Below are 14447 nucleotides of genomic sequence, written 5' to 3'. Positions count from 1 at the left end.
ATGTATGCCTGTCCTATGACTGTTGATATCAACTATTGGTTACATAGCCAGCCCAACATGTCCTCAAGCTCAACACTCACCATGGGGAGAATCCTCAAGCTGACATAGGGGAGACAACACCCCTAAGCTCAAAAACATTCATGGGAAAAGTTCCAAGAAGAGACAACACCCCAAGCTCAAAGATTAACTATGGGAAGAATTCCACGCTGACATGGGGAGACGACACCCCAAGCTGACATGGGGGACACAACACCCCAAGCTCAATATTATCCACGGGTAAAATCCCTGGCTGACATGGGAAACACAGTACCCCAAGCTCAAAAATACTCAGTCTTTAGCTCACATATGCATCTCCGGCATACTCGCAACACTACCGCACTTCCTCAATAAATCTTAGCCACTTAATCATTTATCATATGTTTTATTATTCTCAATTAATTAACTTCATCAATTCTCTCATACATCATTCTTAATTACATATTCCTCTCTTAATTACCTCATACACCACTTTCATCATATTTATCATATTAAGTACCTTCTTCTCCAATCACTAATTATCTTTTCAAAATCTTTCTTCAAATCCAAGTTAACTACTTCTTCATGACTTAACCTCTTCACTATACTTACCACTAAGGTTTAGGGTCTAAAAAAATAAAAATAGAGGTTCAAGATTAGGTTTTAAAAACAAAATTTTACTTGCTGAAAACAAGTGTCACGCGTACGCATAGGCGTACGTTTTGTCAAAAATTTTACTTAAGTCTGAAAAGCTGCAGAATTACAATTTAAATTCCAAACTTTCGACGCGCATAACTTTTCATTTTAAATAATTTTTCATCCATTCTTCAAACGGTGTAAACTTCACGAACCAAATTTTTATACAAAACAAGTTTGAAATCATTTGGGGTCCAGAAGCTAAGTTATGGCTCGTTAAAGTTTGACCAAAAACTAACTTTTACACAAAATCTCAAAACCTCCATTTTCTTTAAAACGCAACTCCAATTCAATTCATCATACCTATAATCATCAATACAACATATCTTTATCAATACCACAACAATCTTTACATCCTACCATTTCTCAACTCAACAACATCATGCATCAACCTCTCTTATACATCAACAAGATTAGCATATACTTATCCAATATATACATATATCATTATCAACCCATCACTTATCATTCATCCAACAAGCACCAAATCCAAAACACAATTCTTATCAAGATTACTAAGCATTAAATATACTCATACGTTCCAACCTATCCTATGGTTATTAAGCTTTCACAGAATATTATATATTCAATACGTGAAACCTAAACCATACCGTGGCTGATTTCTATGTATTACCCGAAACACCATCAAAGAGGCACCAAACACAACTCCAAGGATCCAAAATCCCCAAAGTAGGGAACCCAAACTCCACCAAGCCTCAAGTGTCCAGAATTCAAGCTCCAATTTACAAATACACACACCAAATACACATTACCACATATATATACAAATTTCAATACCCAAAACTCACATAATCAAGGGTTTGACTAGGTTTGAAGATCCTTACTGTATATGTGCTTCAATTAAGCCAAAACTTACCAATTCCTCAAGTCAGTTTGATCCTAAATCATCAAATTAAGCAAAATCTTAATACCCCAAAACTCTAACATTTTCGAACTGAAAAAGAGATAATAGGAGCTGAGAATGTGATTTCCTCACCTTGAAAGGTACCGGGCTTTGTAGAGCTTGTCTCTGCTGATGCGTGACCGCAAACGGTGCGGCAATCAGAGCTCCGGATCAAAAGTTATGTGAATTCAAACTTGATCAAGGGTTAGGTTTCATGGAAGAACACTTCTCTTCCCCTAAATACGTTTTTAGCGTGTTTCATTGTGGAAAGGGGAAGGAGAAGCTGAAACTTATGGGTATTAGTGTTTTGGGTTAGGCCTTGGGCCAAATACGGGCCCGGCTCACCCGGTTCGGCCCAATCTTAGGCCAAATTCTTTAATATTAGTGTCAAATTCTTGTTTTAATTTTCTCTATCACATTAAACTATAAAATTTAATTTTCTAATTTTCTTGATTAATAAATAATTATTAGCTAATTATTTACTAATCTCTCGGGTTTTACATCCTACCCCCCTAACAAAAATTTTCGTCCTCGAAAATTCCCTTCAAATCCTCATATATGCTCCCTCAAATTCAACCAATCTCTTACCATTCATTTTGTCATTCTCCAACGTGAATTTAATACCCTATTCCCAATTCAAGCCTAAGCTAAACCTATCTATTTCATTTTTAGTCTCGTCTAACTCTTTCTCGATGACTACAAACTTTTTTATCCTTCAAGAGTTCCATCTAATTCAAGTTAATCTCTAATCTTTCTCAACTATCTCAAATATTAATCAATTCTTCAATCTCTTAATCGGAGTTAATCCCACAATAATCTAAACCACACACTCACACTTTCCATCTCTGACCTTACGAAACCCCTCGAAATCATTCCATGTCCTCAGTTTCCTTTCTCTCATCTCTACAATTCTAGAGTCGCCAAATTCACTGTGCTTCCACAGCGTTACTCTGATTATAAGCCACCAAGATTCTGAATTATTCACTTACTCTACCAGAACATTTCCTGAATCTCTCCATCTTTCTAACTAAATGTTATCAACCTTTGCCTTTGCTGCAAGAGTCCTAATCCCTAGGCGTCTCCACAACCCAATCCATTATTGCCTTCATCACAATTCCTAGGTTATTCGCTCCATTACTTCAGTAGTAGCTCGCATAGCCGCAGCCATATTCTCCAGAGCAGCTTGAGAATCAATCGTACTACCTTGCACGTGTTCATGAGATGCCATCTGGGTCTTGTTCACACCGAACAATTGATATTAAGGTGATCAGTCTTAATATCTAAAGTCTAGTGCTTCGAATCTCCAAAGGTAATGCTCATGGACTTTTATGCTATATATGTCAAGCAGACATCCTAAATAGCATGTGCACACAGCCAGAGTATGCTCAGAAGCATAGTCAGTCCATTCTCCAGGCTCTACGAAAACGAATTGCTCTGATACCATAATGTAACATCCTACCATACAGAGCTTTACGCTTAAGCCGTAAAACAGAGGTGGTATGGTATTACGACCTCTAAAATAAAATATATTTAATAATAATAATGAAAAGGAGATATATACTAGGAGTCTTAAAGAACAGGTAAAACAAAATCGCAAAATAAAAAGCACAACGCTCTGAAAGCGAGATAACCTGCGTGCTAAGAAATCTAGGTCATAGTATAAGTAAACAAAAAATGAGAATAGACAGTCAAAGATACAAAATAACTAGCTCCTAACTCAGCCTGCGAAGCCAAGGCTAGCTGGAGAATATACACATACATATATACATATCCCAAAAACCCAAAATACATAGATGGAACCCTAACTCTCCTTAAACCTCGAAGAGGAACAAAATAAACAAGTTATTCAGAGAGGAAGCTAAGTATATATATATACACAAAAACTATATAGAAAAAAGGAACCCAGAAATCACTCCGCTTCAAAAGTCCATACGCCTACCGAGGAGCCTCTCGACCTGCATCTGTAAAATAACAACACAGTATGGTAAAGGTGCCACACATATAAGATATAAGGTCCTGGGAATGCCAGAGGCAATCCTAGAACGTCGACACTCAGATTATAAAGCTTAAAGGACTAAAAACAAAAGCCATAAATAGGTGGTCGTCTAAAGGTTCTCAACTCAACCAAACTTAATCCTGTACACTAATCTTTTCTACCTTTCATCCGTTCCTCCGTCTCCTAAGAGTTGCATAGACAAAAAAAAAGGCAAACACAAGTAGTTCACAAGTAATACAGATAGTAATTATAACAAATAGCTAATTATAATCACGTAGGCAATCCCATATAGTTCACAAGCAAGTAAATCATATAATATGTACATGATGTAGGCCTGTCCTATGGCTGTTGATATCAATTGTCAGTTACGTAGCCAGCCCGACATGTCCTCAAGCTCAACACTCACTATGGAGAGAATCCCCAAGCTGACATGGGGGAGACAACACCCCAAGCTTAAAAACATTCATGGGAAAAGTCACAAGTTGACATGGGGAGAAGAGACAACACTCCAAGCTCAAAGATTAACCATGGGAAGAATCCACGCTGACATGGGGAGACGACACCCCTAGCTGACATGGGAGAGACAACACCCCAAGCTCAATATTATCCACGGGTAAAATTTTCGGCTGACATGGGAAAGACAGTACCCCAAGCTCAAAAATACTCAATCTTTAGCTCACATATGCATCTCCGGCATACTTGCAACACTACCGCACTTCCTCAATAAACCTTAGCCACTTAATCATTTATCATATGTTTTATTATTCTCAAATAATTAACTTCATCAATTCTCTCATACATCATTCTCAATTACATATTCCTCTCTTAATTGCCTCATGCACCACTTTCATCATATTTATCATATTAGGTACCTTCTTCTCCAATCACTAATTATCTTTTCAAAATCTTTCTTCAAATCCAAGTTAACTACTTCTTCATGACTTAACCTCTTCACTATACTTACCACTAAGATTTAGGGTCTAAAGGAGTAAAAATAGAGGTTCAAGATTAGGTTTTAAAAACATAAAATGTACTTGTTGAAAACAGGTGTCACGCGTAGCCAAGTTATGCCTCGTCAAAATTCGGCCAAAAACCAACTTCTACACAAAACCTTAAAATCTCCATTTTCTTTAAAACTCAACTCCAATTCAATTTCATCATACTTATAATCATCAATACAACATATCTTTATCAATACCACAACAATCTTCACATCCTACCATTTCTCAACTCAACAACATTATGCATCAACCTCTCTTATACATCAATAAGATTAGCATATACTTATTCAATATATACATATATATACTCATATCATCATCAACCCATCACTTATCATTCTTCCAACAAGCACCAAATTCAAAATACAATTCTTATCAAGGTTACTAAGCATTAAATATACTCATACGTTTCAACCTATCCTATGGTCACCTAGCCTAAGTTTTCACAGAACATTATATATTAAATACGTGAAACCTAAACCATACCTTGGCCGATTTCCACGTATTACCCAAAACACCACCAAAGAGGCACCAAACACAGCTCCAAGGATCCAAAATCTCCAAAGTTGGGCACCCAAACTCCACCAAGCCTCAAGTGTCCACAATTCAAGCTCCAATTTACAAATACACACACCTAATACACATTACCACATATATATATGCAAATTTCAATACCCAAAACTCACATAATCAAGGGTTTGACTAGGGTTAAAGATCCTTACCATATATGTACTTCAATTAAGCCAAAATCTAACGATTCTTCAAGTCAATTTGATCCTAAATCATCAAATTAACCGAAATCTCAATACCCCAAAACTCTAACATTTTTGAACTGAAGAAGAGAGAATAGGAGCTGAGAATGTGATTTTCTAACCTTGAAAGGTACCGGACTTTGTAGAGCTCGTCTCTGCGGATGCGTGATCACAAACGGTGCGACGATCAGAGCTCCGAATCAAAAGTTATGTGAATTTAAACTTGATCAAGGGTTAGGTTTCATGGAAGAACACTTCTCTTCCCCTAATTTAGTTTTCAGCGTGTTTCATTGTGGCAAGGGGAAGGAGAAGCTGAAACTTATGGGTATTAGTGTTTTGGGTTGGGCCTTGGGCCAAATACGAGTCCAGTTTGCTCAGTTCGGCCCGTTCGGCTCAATTTTGGGCTAAATTCTTTAAAATCAGTGTCAAAACTATTGTTTTAATTTTCTCTATCACATTAAACTATAAAATTTAATTTTTTAATTTTCTTAATTAATAAATAATTATTAACTAATTATTTACTAATTTCTCAGATTTTATAACTATCATTATTATATTAAAATTACTATTCTTACCATATTATTATTAGTATATTATTATATTATCCTTAGTTTCATTGCCGGTTTCATTTAAAAAACAAAAGGCAAGAAAGAAAAACTAAATAAAGCTTATGCATGCATATACATATATGTATACATATATGACCGAAGCCAAAGAAAGAAATAGGATGGCTTGTATACATGTGTATTTATATACAATCATAGATCAATTAGGCATGACACCTAATTATTCACTTCATATCAATCTTTATCATTCAGCCTCATTATTTATTACATACAAACGGTGAGGAAGAGAGAAGAGTGACCGAGAGAGAGAACCTTAACCCCACCGAACTTCTGGCTTCGATTTCTTGCGATTTGTAACTCCAATAAAAAATCTAATCTGGTAAAAGTGTTTATATCTTCCCCTTCTGCACGTTGGCATTACTTTTGTTCGGTAAAAGCTCACGGTGACATAGCTCCTCTTCCTCTTGAGTTCGGCCAATTGGAGTTCTAGGAGGCACAAACGATTTCTGACGCTTTTCTCTTCAGCAGTTCAGTCATAAAGCTTTTCCAGAGCTTTCGTTAATTTTGATTTCATACGGAGGTAGGGGTTTTAATTTAAAATTAACAATTTTCAAATTAAGGATGCCCAAAATTATAGTAAATAATTACAAATATGTTAATAATTATAATGTTATTGAGTTTAAATATTTTGATGCGAATGATTGGCTGTGTTTGTGACTGAGTTTTTGTTTATGAGAGTGAATGGAAATTAATTTCCTAATTAGAAGTAGTAATTTTGAGAGTTTATAAATGATTTTACAAGGATTGGAATCATATGTTGATTATTTAGAAACTGATTGATTTAAGATTATAATAGATGAGTGAATAGGTGGTGATATGGAGGTGTAATTGATTATTTGGTGATGCAGAGGTATGTATAATTAAGCGGTGATGCGGAGGTACGTTTAATAATGTAGGTGATGCGCAGGTGTGGGTATGTAATTGGTGATGTGGAGGCATAATAAAAAGAAAGAAATGAGAACTAATGAAGGAAATAGATACTTAAGAGGAAAAGAATGAGAAAGAATGAATAAGATAGATACTTGAAAAGTGTATGTTAAATAGGTCTTGTGCCAAAGTGCTAATGTGGAAGTGCCCGCCTGACTGATAGTCTAAGATTGCTAATGCGGGAATGTCTACCTAACTAACAGCAAATTGTATGTTGAATGGGCCTTTGTGCCAAACTGCTAATGCAAAAGTGCCCATCTAACGGATAGCCTGAGATTGCTAATGTGAAAATATTCGCCTAACTGATAGCAATATTTCTTACTGTGATGCACATCAAAATATTATTATGATGAGGCCTAACTGACACGGGTAACCGTGATGCCAAGGTGTCTAACTGACACAGTAAAGGAACCATATTTGGGGTTCACTCCGAGTAACGTCGGGTTGCGGGTAGACAACCGACGCATGAGCTCATGGCCTGCATGGGAAAGGCATGCATCATATTATTTGCGCATTTGCATTTGATTATGGTTGTTTATCTTGTTTATTTGTGATTGTGCTGTTGTCTTGGTGACTTGCTTGTATGCTTGATTGGACATTTTAGTTTTGCTGTGGACTTAATAATGTGGTGGAAGCTAATGTTTGTGGTTTGAGTTTAGGTATATTATTTGCGATGATGGCTTATTTAGATATTGCGATAATTGAGGAATGTTGTTAAGTGATGAGGAATTGTTAATGTGATGGAGATTTTGTTTAAGTAATGTGATTTAAAGAAAGGATTTTACACGGATTTAGGTAAGACTTAAGAAGGATTTCAAGGGTTTAATAAAGAAAACTGTTTCGGGCCATGAGTTAACTATTTGTATATTATTCTGTATATTTTTATGGCATTCGCTATCCCTACTAGGAACCTACGAGGACGATGTTCTCACCCCCTACAGATCTTCTGTTTCAGCGACAGGCCTGAGAATCCTTGGCGCGGAGCCACGACTGAGCATCGGAGCTTTATGTAAATATATATCCGTATTTTCTGTAGTTGGTTTAGTCTTAGATTTTTCCCTCGCCATTTATTGTCTTTGATTTTTAAGGGGTAGGACTTGTATTTGAGAATCTTGGAATAAGTCTATCTATATATTGCTATGTGAGTATATATATGTGTGTGTGTGTGTGTGTGTGTGTGTGTGTGTGATTAAGAGTTTTAAAGTAAAGACCTTTCATTTTCTCACTTAGAGTTTTGGTTCGTATTCGTGAAGGCTCAATATTAAATAAACGTAGTATATAAATAAAGGAATATAGGTGCTAAAAGTTAGGGTGTTACATTATCCCTCTTAGAGGTTGATTTGGAGAAACAGGTTCTGTAGACTGTCTTTTGGGTTTTTTGTATATATGTATATATGCTCTGGCCGGTTTTAACTTCGCGAGCTGGATCATAAGCTTTATTATCTGTATCTTGGAACTCTTTTATTTATATATATATATATATTCATGTTTAGTTTACTCTCATCCTGTTTCGTTTACGTTAATGCTTTCGAGAGTGCTGCGCTTTTCCATTTAACGTTTTGTTTTATCTTTCCTTCAAAGACTCCTAGATAAATCTTCTTTTCAACTATATTATATATAAGATTTTATTTTTAGAGGTCGTAGCACCTTACCACCTTTGTTTTACATCCTACGTGTAAAGCTCTGTGTGGTAGGGTGTTACAAGGCCCTCCTTCATTTGAAATTAAATTTTCACCTAATAAAACCAAACTCCCACCTAATGCCACTAATATGTCTAACTACTTCATTCTCCTGCTACGAACAGAAAGCTAAAAAGAAAGACGCTATGGGCACTAATGGGTTTCAAGGTGAGAAACTTGTTGCTACTGCTGTCCTCGTGGTTCAACCACTACCCCGAATATGACATCAATTCCTCCCTTCGGTTCAAATCCCACCATTAAATCACTCTAGCTGCGCTATTGCGGTATACATTTCTGGCTACTGGGGTGGGGTTCCTGGTGCTTGCACGCTTACTGCCACTTTTGGCATCTCTTTTTGGCAGATGAAATTGAGCTGGGGAGGTAGAGTAGTGCACCAGGATGGGAAGAGAACATTGGAATTTTTGAGCACTACTATTGTGTGGGCAAGGATGTTCCCTTCATGAGGAACCCAAGTGAAGTCGCAGTCAGGGAGATCCGATTGGAGAGATCGGATATCATGGAGGATGGAATCGATTTCCCAGAGCTCCGCTTCGGACTTAATTACTTCAATCAGGGTAAGGCAATCTAATTCAATAATTACCTTTCCCATTTCTAGATTCTTCACTAACACCAAAGCTTCTCTCATTGCCCAGGCTTCGGCTATAGTGCTTGAACTTGCAAGGATATTGGAAGCGAAACCTCCTCTGATTTCACCCCTCCAGTCCCTGATCACCACAGCTATGGCTGCTCTGTTTGTGCTCTCTGAAATAGCTACGTCGATGTTGAGCTTTAGCCACTCCTTGGGTAGGGATCTCTACTTGACTTGACAGGTATTTATTGAAATTTAGCATAGAAGATGGTATCCATTGGGTTTTGTTTAGAGTGGTTAAAAATTGCATCATTTCTTGTTTTCCATATAGCCCATATTAGGTGCCCGATTCTGCTCCATTTTTCTTCCTTGTTGTTTGTTTGTTCTGAATTGATTTTTTTAAGAAATCCCTTAAGCCAGTTTTCCAATAATGTTACTGATAATTTTGTTGGAGTACATTGGATTCGGGCTCCAAATCATGTTGCTCTGGTCCATTCACACCATAAAATAGCATGTTCCGCAGTCTCAGCCTCCTGAAAACAAATCGGACAAATAGAATTATTAGTGATTCTTTTTCAACAAATTTTCCCTTACCAGAATTCTGTCATTGGCTACCTTCCATATGAACATCTTAATATTTTGTGGTACTTGCATGTCCCAAATACCTCTCTAAAGATCATTCAACCCTGTGCTTGTTGTTGCTCTAGCTTTGGCTTCTCTTTTGTCCTCTCCTTATTTTAAGGGTGGTGGTATAGTAAAACAATCAAAGGGAAAAGGCTCAAAGGTAGCTAAGGACACGGTATTGGAAGAAGAAGAGGATGAAAGTATTCTTCCTCCATTTGTTGCAGGGACATCATCCTCCCAGAAGTACTTAATGAATGGCATTGTCAAAGACATCTTACAAGAGTTTGTGAATCTCATTAAACAGATGATCAACTCGAGCCAAAAAGCTAGAAAACTAGCTATTCAAAATGAGAACTCCTTTAGAAAGTCTCAAAGTCGAGTTGAAGTGCTGCTCAAATACATAGATTCCTTGGAAGATGACCAAGCAATGTTTGATCAAGAAGATGATCCTCTTGGAACTGAGGATGAGGGATCTGATGTCTAGCCTCTGTCTGATGCTGATGCTGTTTAAAATCCATTTTTTCTGAATAACGGTCTTCGGATTTTATTGTTTGAATACTATTTATTGATGAATGACTGTAATAGTCGTAGAAACTTAACTTTGACACTGACACAATTACCTATTTTGCACTTATGGTTTGCAAATTGAACTATTTTTTCTGTAGGTTTTCATCCTTAATAACAAAAGGGGAAGTGTTGTGAAAATGAATTGAAACAGTTATGTTGAAACTATTATGATGCTTGAGACAGGTTGCTATTTCTATTTTGAAATTGTTTTAAATTATCATTTCCAGCTCTAATTATGCATATTGCTCTGATGGTGAGTATTGATTATACTTGCTTATTGATCATAGCTATGCTTGGTATCTGAGTTGTTGACTAAGTAGCTCTGACTAATATTTGTATCAAGGCTGTTTTGATGGTGATTTTTGAACAAATAAATTGCCTTGCAAATGTTGGCTAGTGATCAAATAGGTTCCTAAAATATAAAACTGTTTGTAAAATTCTTGGTTGTTTGGCACTATTTCCATGTAAAGATTGTTTATATCAGGTTGAGAAAGGTAAACATTCAGGGAGAGCTTCAAATCAATGGAAACATCAAAGGAAAGTTCCTAAAACTCTTCTCATTTCTTTTTAATTCATTTCATAATGTTTGTCATCAAGGAAGAGATTGTTGAGTTTAAAGAACTAACAACATTTTATAGATGATGACTAAACATTATTAATGGGTTAAAAGCCAATTATGTGCTTGATTATTTTGTTTAGTGTGCAGAAAATTAATTTAATTAAAACTAGCCCAAGAAGCAATAAAACAAGCCCAAATTATATCTGGCCCACATACACACAAGATCAAGGAAACAATTGTTCATCACAACAACAAATTTCCTTTAGAAATAAAAGAAATGATTCGGGCCTCAAATTAATGAAGTGAGCTCATATCCATAAACAATCCCAAACGGTGGTCCAAATCTAATAATTCAACTTAGTTGCTAACTAAGTAACTCAATTCCATTCCCATATGAGCCAAACGTTACACCACTAAAACCAAACTCTCTCTTCTCTCTCTTCCAACACCCATGTGAAAGCTCAGAAGAAAACAAAGAAAAAGAAAAATTCTGAAGCTAGGGCAAAATCGAAGAACAAAAAATAAGTTTTCAAATCCAAGTAAAGAAAAGTAAGTCAAAGAGGCTAGGGCAAAAAGTAAGATCACATTCGAAGGGCAAATCACAAAAAGGAGTTTCAAGATTTGTGCTTCATTAAAGCTCAATGAAGAAATCCTCTCTTTGCATGCACAGAAGTATATAGTTGAAAATATTGAAGATGATGAAGCTCTGTGGTGAATCAACGTTCAAGACTCAAACTTGGAGCCAAAGTAAGAAGGCACGGTCCATATTCAAGAATAAATTTTAAAAAGGTTGAAAGAGAAGATAGAAGGTATGGATACATGTATGGTTAAGTCACTGTTTCTACTCTATCTCTCCTCTGTGATGTCGTTGCTACTTCTGATTTTTGAGAGAAGAAGTCAAACAAGTTCCGAAGCAAGTTTCAAACCCTAAAAGATTCAGTCCTCTATTAAAGGGGTGAACGGCCAAGGATTGGAGCAAGGAGTAAGAGCACAAACATTTGGGTTCTTATAGCTTACAGAGCAAATACCATTCTTCTCCTTCATGATTTTCATTAAATATCTTATTTTCTCAGTCTAGTCTTTCTTTGTTTTTAATGGAAAAATGCAATACTATGAGGTATGTATGAAAAAGTCATTGAGTGAAAAAGAACAAGAGAGTTAGACTTGGAGAAAAATCCATATAATTATTTCAGAAATTTTGTGTAAGTTTTTCTATTTTGTTGTCATGATCCTGAGGGAATTCCCTTGCAAGTTGGGTGAGCACTTTGCAATTGAAAGCTAGGGTGAGTTCTTAGTCAACTCTAATTTGGGTTAGAAACTGGACTTGTCCCAGATAGGATTGGGTAGAATCCTAAGGAGAATTGGTGAATGTAATCTTATTGAAAGATAGTAAAATTCCGTCATAGTCGTGATGGAGACTGGATGTAGGCTATATTGCACTAAGTAGATGAATCAGGATATATCTGTGTCATTTCTCTTTCCCTTCTCTGTATCTGGTTCTGCACTTTAGAAGACAAAACAAAATTATCTCCTGATTATTCTATCCAGTAATACTTCTTAGTAACTCACCTTGCTCGTGATTCTGTTTGGGCTCCTACCGTGTCAAGAGACAAAACCAAAGTGTCTCCTAATTTTCTACTCAAAGTATCTAAAAAAAATCCCAGTTTGAAAGCAAAATCAAAAGAGACCAAGATTCAATCCACTTCTCTTAGCCACTGATATCCATCAATTGGTATTAGAGCTTGGTCTCAAAGAGATCAAGCTTCAAAGCTTGGAGGAAAAATCCAGATGGCAAACAACATGGGATCCAACTCAGTGGCTTACATACTGAATGAAGGGCAATCAAATAACAGACTTCCATTCTTCAACGGGAAAAACTACAATTATTGGAAAGAAAGAATGAAGATCTTTGTTCAATCAGTAGATTACAACCTCTGGAAGATGATCATGAATGGTCCTTAGATTCCAACCAAAACAAGCTCGAAGGTGTAGTTACTCCCAAAGCTGAAGCAGAGTGGAATGACGATGAGAAGAAAAAGGTGGAACTCAATGCCAAGGCTGTTAACATGCTGGACTGTGCAATCAGTTTTGAGGAATACTAAAAGGTCTCAAGATTGAAAACAACAAAGAAAATTTGGGATAAGCTCTAGGTTATACATGAGGGCACTACACAAGTAAAGGAAACGAGGACTGACATACTGAGCAAAGAGCATAAAATGTTTTCTATGAAGGAAGGAGAATCGATTGATGACAAGTTTGAGAGGTTCTCTATCATCATTAATAGCTTGGATGTTATGGAGATTACTCATTCCAAACAAGTGTTGGTGAGGAAGGTCTTGAGAAGCCTAACAAAAAAGTGTGAAACTAAGGCTACTGTCATATCTGAAAGCAGTAACTTAAGCCAAATGACCTATGATGAGCTGAGAGAAAAGTTACTAGCATATGAAATCACTCACATAAAAAATGATACAAAAAAGAAAGGAGTGGCTCTTAAATCTTGTGATGAATCATTGGATGATGAATCCAGTGACTATTTATCAGATAACGAGATTGTATTTTTTACTAGAAAATTTAGAAGGATGATGAGACTGAAAGGGAGAAGTAGAGGAGGCAGCTCAAAAGATCCAAAGAAGGACGTTAGCAAGGTCATTTGCTACAATTGGAAAGAAGCTGGACATTACAAATATAATTGTCCTAAGCAGAAAAGAGAAGACAAGTCTTAAAAGGACAAGAAGAAGGGACTTATGACTTCTTGGGAAGATCTGGAGAACGACACTGGAGAGGATGATAATTAGACCAAAACTCTTAAGCATGCTTAATGGCCGACCACAGTCACCATAATGAGGTAATCTTTCTTGAACCCTCTAATGAAGAACTCCATCTTATGATTGATGATCTCACTGAGAAAATCAGAAATTTTTTGAATCAATGCCATGAACTTGAATCTGAAAATGACATTTTAAAGGCTAAAAATGCTTACCTCAAGAAAAATTAAAAGAAGCCAAAACTACTGTTTATCTTGTTGAAGAAAACAAATGGCTTAGATCTGAAATTAAAAGTTTTGACAGAAAGCATTCTGTTATTGCCTACTTGAATTGCATTGAAGAAAATGAAAGATTGCATAATGTGATTAAGGGATTAAATCAAGACACAGCTAAATTTGTCCAAAGTTCAGAAAACTTGGACAAATTATTAGCTAGTCAAAGACCTTTGTTTGTGAAGGTTGGGTTGTGGTATAAAAAAAATCTGAATCTATTTTTGAAAAATCATGCTTTGGAAATGATTCCTCAATATCCAAAAACTTAAGCTTTCAAAACCCCAATCACAATGAAAAATCAGCAAGCAAAAACTTTTGTCAAACATGCAATCGGGTTGGTCATTTACCTATTTAATGTTTTATTTTTGAAAGAAAAATTAGTGATAAAGTTTACAAAGTGATTGGCAAATACAATGCTCTTGGGCAGCTAAGAAGGTTTAATATTAAAGGATCCAAAATAATTTGGATACCTAAG

At 36.2% G+C, this 14447-nt stretch overlaps 1 pseudogene; it reads left to right on the top strand.

Annotated features, from left to right (window-relative positions):
- The first annotated feature begins 12723 nt into the window (after positions 1 to 12723).
- LOC148578489 (uncharacterized) lies at positions 12724 to 13730 on the top strand (annotated as a pseudogene).
- Positions 13731 to 14447: the final 717 nt, after the last annotated feature.

The sequence above is a fragment of the Arachis ipaensis genome, chromosome B1 (assembly GCF_059453495.1).
Source record: "Arachis ipaensis isolate K30076 ecotype BB chromosome B1, ASM5945349v1, whole genome shotgun sequence".
Taxonomy (NCBI): Eukaryota; Viridiplantae; Streptophyta; class Magnoliopsida; order Fabales; family Fabaceae; genus Arachis; species Arachis ipaensis.
The sequence above is the reverse complement of the archived record's forward strand: the minus strand, read 5'-3'. Positions and strand labels throughout refer to the sequence as shown.